General features: G+C 36.7%; 1 non-coding gene across 1 annotated transcript; it reads right to left on the bottom strand.

Moving 5' to 3' along the window:
* Positions 1–497: 497 nt before the first annotated feature.
* On the bottom strand, positions 498–616 carry LOC145677436 (5S ribosomal RNA). The gene has a single exon (XR_014129835.1). It is a non-coding gene; the product is annotated as a 5S ribosomal RNA (ribosomal RNA).
* Positions 617–9,442: the final 8,826 nt, after the last annotated feature.

The raw sequence follows: 9,442 nt of genomic DNA, 5'->3' as shown, positions 1-9,442 counted from the left end.
AGGCTGTTACCAAGTACACAAGCTCTAAGTAAAAATCTTCTTCAAGATTTTTCATTTCAAACGGTCCTTGTCAGGACCAACACATTATTCGAAAGAGTTAAATCACGAAATTTGCTTCATTCTGTTATGTAGAAACACCTTGAAATCCAATTTCTATATGCTGTTAGTAAAAAAGTAAAGCACATAGCGGAGATGTGTCGTGCTTGTATACGAAAGGCATTTACTCGCCGGAGATCTACACTTAGTCATAATAATTTACTTTTAAAAAGTGGTAATACATTCCGTGTTAAGTATAGTAGTAGGTGCACACGGATCGGAAATCAGGTTATTTTAATGTGCCGTGCAAATAAACAGGCTGTTAGTGTAAGTGGGTATAACGCTTAGAATATCGATTAATCGCTATGAAATAATGTTGATAAATTATCTCTTGAAAGTACTATAAAATTAATGTTTCTAGTATTTTCGTACTTGAAGGATAATGAAATTTGAAAAAGAGATGCCAACAGCACCTGGTGTTCCCAGGCGGTCACCCATCCAAGTACTGACCAGGCCCGATGCTGCTTGACTTCGGTGATCGGACGAGAACCGGTATATTCAGCATGGTATGGCCGTTGGCAACTACCTTTTCTTCAATGTCCTGTTAAGGAAGTATGTTTTAAGTAAGAATTGACATTATTAACTATAAAGGCAAGCATATTAACGTCGTTAACATTACTTGGAATATACTAATATTCGAATAAATATTTGAATGTTCGAATGATGAGTGATTCGGATGTTCATAGTGCCACTATGTCCTATCGAGTTTACTATCACGAACCACGTATGAAATTGTATATAAATAAATAAAAATAAATCCTTTATTAAGTATTGATTACAGGAAAAAGGCAAACTTACATTCTTTAATGTACACAATGAAATGTATGAAAGATATTTTTAAGATATGTTTCACTTACCCTTTATAACGCAAGGTAGTTTTCAGTGTAGCATCCTCTTCAGCTGCGAGATAACGTAAGGCAGATGATCATTCAGTCGTGAAGCACTAAAATGTAATATACATTTTAACTATTATCGATAAGAATTATTTACTGCAGGGATGCAAATAAAGTGAGGCAAATTAGTAAATAAAAACCGATACTGTAACTGATAATGTAATTACGTATCTGTATTAGTTGTATATACAGTAATCGCACGATTATCCGCGGAGTTGGATGTTGGCATAATCGCGCATAATCAGCAGTATGAGCAGAAAAGGGAAATGAAATGAAATCTTTAGATTTACGTCGCATACTTATACCGGTTACGCTAAAGGAGACGGTGATGATGAGTACTGAATGAAGAAAGTGGGAGGAAACGGGAGAAACCCGAGAAAACCCATGAGCACGGTCTTTATGCACGACAAAGTTCACACGGCACGAGCTGGGATTGAACCAGGGACCCCAAGCACCGGAGGCCAAAAAAGGGACAAAAAGTCTTTCGTGCAACTTTCGTTTTCGGTAAAAAGTTTACACATAATTTAGAAAGAGTAGTTTTCTGGTCTTTTTATTTCACAAGTTGGTTCATGTCTATATTTTTTACATGCATAAAAAATTTTTCAACTCCCTTGCTTAGTTCCTGTTAAAGACCTCTACCTCTGATTGTATTTTTTGCACATATTCTTATTGTTTTCAGACAACATTTCTAAGAGCGTAATTTATCGTCAGCAAGAAAAGAAAAGGAAAGCCTCGGATAGTGGAATGTGTACTGTATATATATATATATATATATATATATATATATATATATACGTATTAGTATATAGTTTTATTTTATACGTCTCCTATTATTACACAATGTGCAGATATTGTGAAAGCGCAAGTAAATATGTATAACTCCCCGTTCTGCACTTAATAACTTGAAAGAAGTTCGGGGAAGGTAGTGTAACAGAAAGTGCAAACAGAAATGAGGGTTTACAGGCATTTAATATTATTCCGTAGTAGTATGATTTTTTGTAAAATATATATATATATATATATATATATATATATATATATATATATATATATATATATATATATATATATATATATATATATATATAAACATACATATTCAATGATATAGTAAGAGGTTAGCAGCACTGATAGAACTGCAGAAAGTACAAAACCGTTAATAAGAAAGAGAGAGAGATGGTGGCCGCTTTTGTGCTTTTCATTGGCTAATTCCGAATTGCGCGCGAATACGTACGAGATTTCTTTCTTTTTCCTCTTCGCAGCCCAGATGTTGCCAATTAGAAGTTTTTAGTACTACATTTGTATGAAAATGTTGCCTTTAAGAAATGTGGTTTGCATACGGAGAAAAGAGCAAAATGAATATTTATCTTAGTGGGCATGAAAAAAGACGAAACATTTTGCAAGATGGACACACGAACTTCCTTAATGCAGGCGTTCAGTACATTATTGTAAAGAAAAAAACACTAAAAAGAATTACTTCAATATCCCTAGCAACATTCAACAATTCATAGAGAAAAATCTTTATTTTGAGAACAATGGAAAACTATGTAATTGTAGATAACTACTAAATTTAATGATTAAGGAAAACGTTTAGGCCCGGCCCTTCAGAAAGAAAGTGCACAGAATTTTCTCTCATGGAAGCAATTGCAAAATCAACATTTTGTTTGCAGTTATAATTAGAGGATCTATATACAGGGTGTTCGAAAAAGAATGTATCCTCTTGAAAGAAAATATTCTCTGGGCCCCTAATCCTTTATATACCGAAAGGAAGTTTGTATAGCATTTTTTCTTACCTTCGTTAGAAGAATTGAAAGTGACTACTATCGTGACACGGGAGATATTTGATCGATAGTCGAATTACTCCCATGCTCGAATGAACACGTCTCTTGTAAGGAGAGGAAAGGCTTCTGTGATCCGCTATCGCAGCTGTGTCATATCTGCAGAGAATGTTAGGACACAAACGTGATCTTTGAGAGCCTCGTGAAAAGAAGTCGCATAGTATCATGTGTGGAGACATCGGGGCCATCTGAAGAACGCTTCATCATTAGGACCAAGGGCGAGTTACGAAACACTCTGGGATATATTTATTAACATAACTTCTCGTCATTCTGCAAGTGTGGTGGAGCTCCATCCTATTGGAAAAGGAAACCTCGGGAGCCCTCTTCATGTGTAGGTATCGTTCACATCTGAAGCATGTGAAGATAGATTACTGTACTATCGTGTACCTAAAATCATTTTCTACGAATACGAACATGTCTACACTGAAGGCAGTGCAGCTCTTTTTCTCTTTTTTTTTTGGTCATGTATTGTAACGCGGGGCAATGCACACAATAACATGTAATGTTGTGTATCATCATAAAGGGCCAGGGCGATGATTGGATCTTGATGGACGTGGAGAACTGATAGGTGATGTGAGTGGTATTGTGATCTATGGTTGTATGTTTACTGATGAATGCATAAGGAGAGGTGAAGGGGTTGCCTTTTTTTTTATGTCGATCGGCAGGGAAGCGATTGGGAAACTTTTGACTTTGTTTTTCAACCGAATATATTGATTGAATAGGTCGCCGACAATTTTACGGGGCGTCACGTCGTTGCCTTTTTCATGTCGATCGCGAGCGAAGCGAGCGTTTTTTTTTTTTTTTTTTTTTACCGACAATATGTATTGAATCGGTTGCCAACACCTTTAGGGGCGCGTCACGTCCTTCTTTCTGTGCTGATCGCGAGCGAAGCGAGCGCGAAATTTTTGACTTTTTTTTTTTTTTTTTTACCCACAATATTTATTCAATCGGTCGCCAACACTTTTAGGGGTGCGTCACGTCCTCTTTTCTCTGCTGATCGCGAGCGAAGCGAGCGCGAAATTTTGACCTTTTTTTCTCTTTTTAATTCTTTTTTTTTTCTTTAAGAAAAAATATTGATTTCATAGGTCGCCAACATTTTTACGGGATGGAACATCGTTTATTTGTTTTTCCAACCGTCTTTCTGTCTTGAGCCCCCGCCAAGTTAACTTTATGGTGGACAAAAACTATGTGCGGTGGGTTACCGCGGGGTTCTCCCGTTTCCTCCCACTTTCTTCATTCCACCACCATTTCAATCATTTCTCATAATCAGCGCCTCTTTTAGCCTAAGCGGCATAACGTGGGACGTAAAACAAAGATTTCCTTTAGTTGCTTTCTGTCTTGATTACGAGCGCGAAATTTTTTACTTTTTTTTTCTTTCTTTTGATATTATTCATTTAATAGGACGGCAACACCTTTACGGGCCGCCGCGTCGTCGTTTACACTTCTTCAGCCCATATTCTTTCTGCTTGTTCGTTTTCCGGCATCTTGTTATCACCGCCCGCGGGAATGCCTATGTCTTTCATCGCTTTTTGAAGCAAATCTTTAATAAATATGCACTCTCACATTTCTACTAATATGCATACCACAGTGGATAGACTGTAACTAGGAAAGCAGAAGCCTGCATATCATATTATTTAACAGTTGAAAGTGAACTGCCATTTTAAGTTTGATTTTGATCAGATGAGTGCAGTTCAACTCGTCGACAATTGTGAAGATTCTCGAGGTTAGGGACCATCCATTTTGTGCTTTGTAATGAAAATGGCTGCAGCCAAACTTCTCTGATCTGAATGAAACTTGGCATGATGATACATCTTGACCTGCTCTACAAGTTTATTTAGTATTTTCCGTTGCGCAGGCTTTTGCTTCTCCAGGTTCTCCCATGGAACTGAGAAACGTATTCAGTCGAACTTCTGCGGTAAGTCAGTATATCATCCTGAGAAGTTTGATCGAGATAGCAGAGGTTCGACTATTCGTTTTTCAATTCCATGTGATATTACAACACGGTGAACTAAATTTATATAGAAACACTTTGATTTTGTTTTGTTTTTTGCTAGCATTAAACTGAGAAAATGTTATTGAATAGACAGAGAACACCACTCAAAGAAAAGTACATCATAAGAATATATATATGGTTGCTGTGGTTCTCGGTTTAATTTGCTAGTTAAGAAACTTGCTCTAAATAAGTACATCTTACAGGTGAAAAACTAAGCCAGGCGATAGAATTAAATATAAAGTTATACACTTTTATTTTACGTTTACTAGTGTTGGGTTACTACTGTAAAATAAGTCAGTATATATGAAAGATAACTGTATTAGGTACTATTTTCCACCGGCGGTGTATTCTTGCATAGTGTACTTAATGTTTACAAGCGGGGCGCTACTAGTATGGATGCATGACAAGTGCTATTGAAACTCGAAAACTAACTGGTTTCCACTACCCTTGCTTATACGTATACCCGCGTCGCCTTCGCTCCTGTTCACTTTGGACGCACATTCTTGCTATCGCTCAGGCCCCCAGCTTTCTCCTGTTTTGGCTCCCTTAAATAGTATTCGTGCTTTTTATTGGCCACCTGGCAAAGCACTTGTAATGATTTTACACCAGTAACTCTAAAATACATGTGTATTACTTTATTTAATTCTGTCGTCTGCAGAATTTTTTTTTTTTTTCGTACAAATATGCCTTTTCATGCAGAACACTGAATTTTGCCTGTAAATTTTTGAGAATATGCTGTGACGAAACTTGAGCACCGTTCTTCTTTTCTTTCTTATCACGAGTCTTCTTTAGCCTAATGAGCACAATCATCACACGATAACGACTATTCTTTTCATTTAACTTGTAAACAAGTTGAACTAATAATAATAATTGATGTACAAAGGAGAAGTGTCCTACATATTTGAGGTAAAAAATAAAATAAATATACTTCTACTTCATCCGTGTTTACAAAGTTAAATGTTATCGATTTACAAAAAATGGTCACCTATCCACACACTGACCAGGCTCGACACTGCTTGACCATACATATTAAAACATCGGTCCCACTGAATACACAAGTAGTAAGCACATTCACATAAAAATAATTAGGATTACAGTATATAAAATGTGTTAATTAAAATAGCAAATGCCTTACCTTATCACAGGCGATCCAAAGCCACTGCACATCATCTGCTACGCACACTATATTCCTCCAATATTTCACTCACTTCCTATATCACGCAACAGAAAATATTAATAAAATTCACTTAGCAACATTTTCATTTTTAATCAACAATACGTATAACAATTAAGAATAAAATTAATTGTGAGCACATTGTTATAATTAGAATACTGTTTTTATTCGTTTACAAATATGGGATTAATATAGAGCTGGCAGCAACAATATATACAACTCATCCTGTATGTATCGTAAATCCTAACTTGAGAAGACATCTCTGACGCAAACAATGAGACAAGAAATCAAATACTATATCCGACACATTTGGGGTTTATTGAACTTCAATGTTGGAAGATACCACCTTGTCGGTAGTACAAATGTAATATCCTTACAACACGCGGAACTTTTGCCAGGCATATCTAGGAATTTGGGAAGATTAATTGATATCCTTAATGTGCAATGTATGATTATGACGCATTGTTATGTACACGCAGACGGAACCAGGACAATCTATAGATGACATTTGCACTGTGTTTGGACAATTTGTTCGCAGAAAGTAACCGTTTTTGTCTATGAATACTTGAGAACATGGAAGGTATGAGATATACATTTTATGCGCAAATATTATAATACAAATCATTGTTAGTTTGGTGGATGCGTGAAAGAAAGAAAAGGAGTAGATTTTTGCAGACGTCCGGATATAAAGCGAGAACTGAGAATACGCATCTATAACATCTATTTTCTTTGTGTTAATGATATCGATGAACTAAACGGGGAAACTAAAATACAACTGTTTGCAGTATAATTCGAAGTATAGTCAAGTGCAGAGGCGTACTCACGGGGTGTCCACCGGGTGCGGACTCCTCGCAAAAGTTCCTAAGTGAACATACATTTGCAGACTTTCTCATTAAATGTAGTTATTAACAGGGAAAATATTGATGTATCATCAATATAAATCTGATCTTACACTTCATCTGTACTCTGTCTGTATCATGTTTTTGTGAAAAAGTAAGTGGAATATTTATCGTGTTTTCGAATGCAGAATAATAGTATATAGACATAGTGGCTTGTAGTATTGGAACCTTGCCCCCCGAAGCTTGGATCCCTTAGAAGAAAAAAAAAAATGCATGCGCGCCTGGTGAAATGGTTAACGAATTCAGTTCACTCGATGAATCGACAGATAGTAATACACATTTCGACAGATCGACAGCATTCGACAGATACAGACATATGAAAGTAGCACAAGAATTAGGCGAAAGTCCGTGCGTTTCCTCAATTCACGTAGGAAACAACAGAAAATATCAACTACCATAAAATAATCCGTATATATATTTAATTTATTTGGAATAAAATAAATATAGAAACAACCTGTTCATACATAACTACGGTAAGTGCGTTAATTGCTAACGTAAGAACAAATATGAAACAAGGCACAAAATAAAAAAGAAAAATAAAGTTAAAGGGAATAAATATTTAGGCTTGATTGTCATTCGTATTAAGAAGCTGGGTAATAAAATGTTAAAATCTACAGAAAATTATGAAATTAAATCAGGATTTGAAATAAAAGTCTATACATTGGAAGTAGGCCAGGGAGTTTGCAAGGCAGATGTGTGCGACACGCGTTACTTTATAGATTCCCTTCATTGAACTATAGTAAGCAGTACGAAGATGGTACTTTGCGTATAATCACAGGAAGGATTGAAGTTAATTACCATGGTAATATAATTATTTATTGATAAGTATTTCCATGTTAAATTATGAAAATTATAAGCACAAGGAGGGTGAAAAAGTAGTGTGACCGACTTAGCAATGACTGAAACATAAAATAGAAAAGCGAATAAAAACAAATGCCTTTTGAGTTATGTGGAATAAAGTTTCTTCTAGCCAGTAAGGAAGAATAGGATCTGGTGCATTCATTGAATACCTGAAAAAAATCGTTTATCAAAATAGAAGGAAACACACTTATCGTTGTGGCAACTACGAACTTCTGTTTACCTCAGCCCGCCTCAGCAAGTGCTTTCTATCCGGTCCGCGCTCCGTAACCAAACTCAACGCTGCCTGCCAGCGAAAATTTCATTCTTCAGTATCGTTGAGTTTATTGCAGAAAGCAATGGCAGATACGGCATCAGCACCTGCAGCCCCGGCACAGGCTTCTCCTAAGAAGTCTGCAAAGCCTAAGAAACCAAAAACAACACCTTCTCATCCAAGAACATCAGAAATGGTGAACAACGCCATCAAGAATTTGAAGGAAAGGGGAGGAAGTTCACTGCAAGCTATTAAGAAATACATCTCTCAGAACTACAAAGTGGATGCCGAGAAGCTTGCTCCATTTATCAAGAAATACTTGAGAAGTGCAGTTGCTTCTGGGTCTTTGGTTCAGACCAAGGGAAAAGGTGCATCTGGATCGTTTAAGCTTAGTGCTTCATCGCTGAAGGAGAAGCCTGAAGGTGGATCTTCAACCAAGGCGAAACGATCAGCATCAAAGGAGAAGAAGCCTGCGAAAAAGCCAGCAGCTAAACGTCCCAAGAAGACTGGTGAAAAGAAAAAGGCTGCTGCTCCCAAACCTAAGAAATCACCATCTAAAGTGAAGAAGGCAAAAACTCCCAAGAAGCCAAAGGCCCCGAAGCCAAAGAAGGCTACAGCAAAACCGAAAAGTGCTAAGAAGGCTGCACCAAAGAAGAAGTAAATGTGTCAGTAAATCATCTGACATTTTAAAACGGCTCTTTTTAGAGCCATCAAATACTTTGAGAAGAGTAAAATTGTGCTTTTCCTATCATTATCACATGTTCATTCATAGCAATGTATAGTATACACGCAAGGGACTTTGAGTTTTCTTTTTAACCGAAGCACTTCTTGATGTAAGTGCTTTATAACAGAGGGGAATTGAGGGTGGGGAAAGAAAGCTTTCACGGGTGTCAAGAATGGTGTACTCGAAAAAAAATGGGGAACACATTACGTAATGTCAATTTGTGATCACTTACTTTTTCCTTGTTCCTATCTTCAAGTAGCGAAACAGTACAGAAAACGCACTTAATGCATTTGTTAGAAAAACTTTTGCAGGCTGACTGGGTTCGATTCTCGGTGGGAGCTCAAATGTTTCGCATTGCACGTTAATAAGTAGGTCCACGTTTGAAACAGCCTTGCTGCTGAAAGGGACACTAAACTAAAATCAACTCTTTTCAAGGCTGGGGTGAAAGAAATGTTCGAACTTATTACAACTCGTGAAAGTGAAGTAGACTGTTTCAATTTAACGTCGTACTATTATGATTTTTATGATAAAGGAGACGGGTGATTACGCCTAATGAATGATGGAAATACTGGTGTAATGAGAAAGTGTTAGGAAAAGGGAACACGCTAATAACCACGGATACCGTCTTATAATTCGTAATATTGCTATAAAGAAAAATAGTAACACCAGCAGAAATGTAGGTGTACAATTGAACTGATGTTAAGTACAAACAGA

The sequence above is a fragment of the Thermobia domestica genome, unplaced genomic scaffold, assembly GCF_964235325.1.
Source record: "Thermobia domestica unplaced genomic scaffold, izTheDome1.hap1.1 HAP1_SCAFFOLD_868, whole genome shotgun sequence".
Classification (NCBI taxonomy): domain Eukaryota; kingdom Metazoa; phylum Arthropoda; class Insecta; order Zygentoma; family Lepismatidae; genus Thermobia; species Thermobia domestica.
The sequence above is the reverse complement of the archived record's forward strand: the minus strand, read 5'-3'. Positions and strand labels throughout refer to the sequence as shown.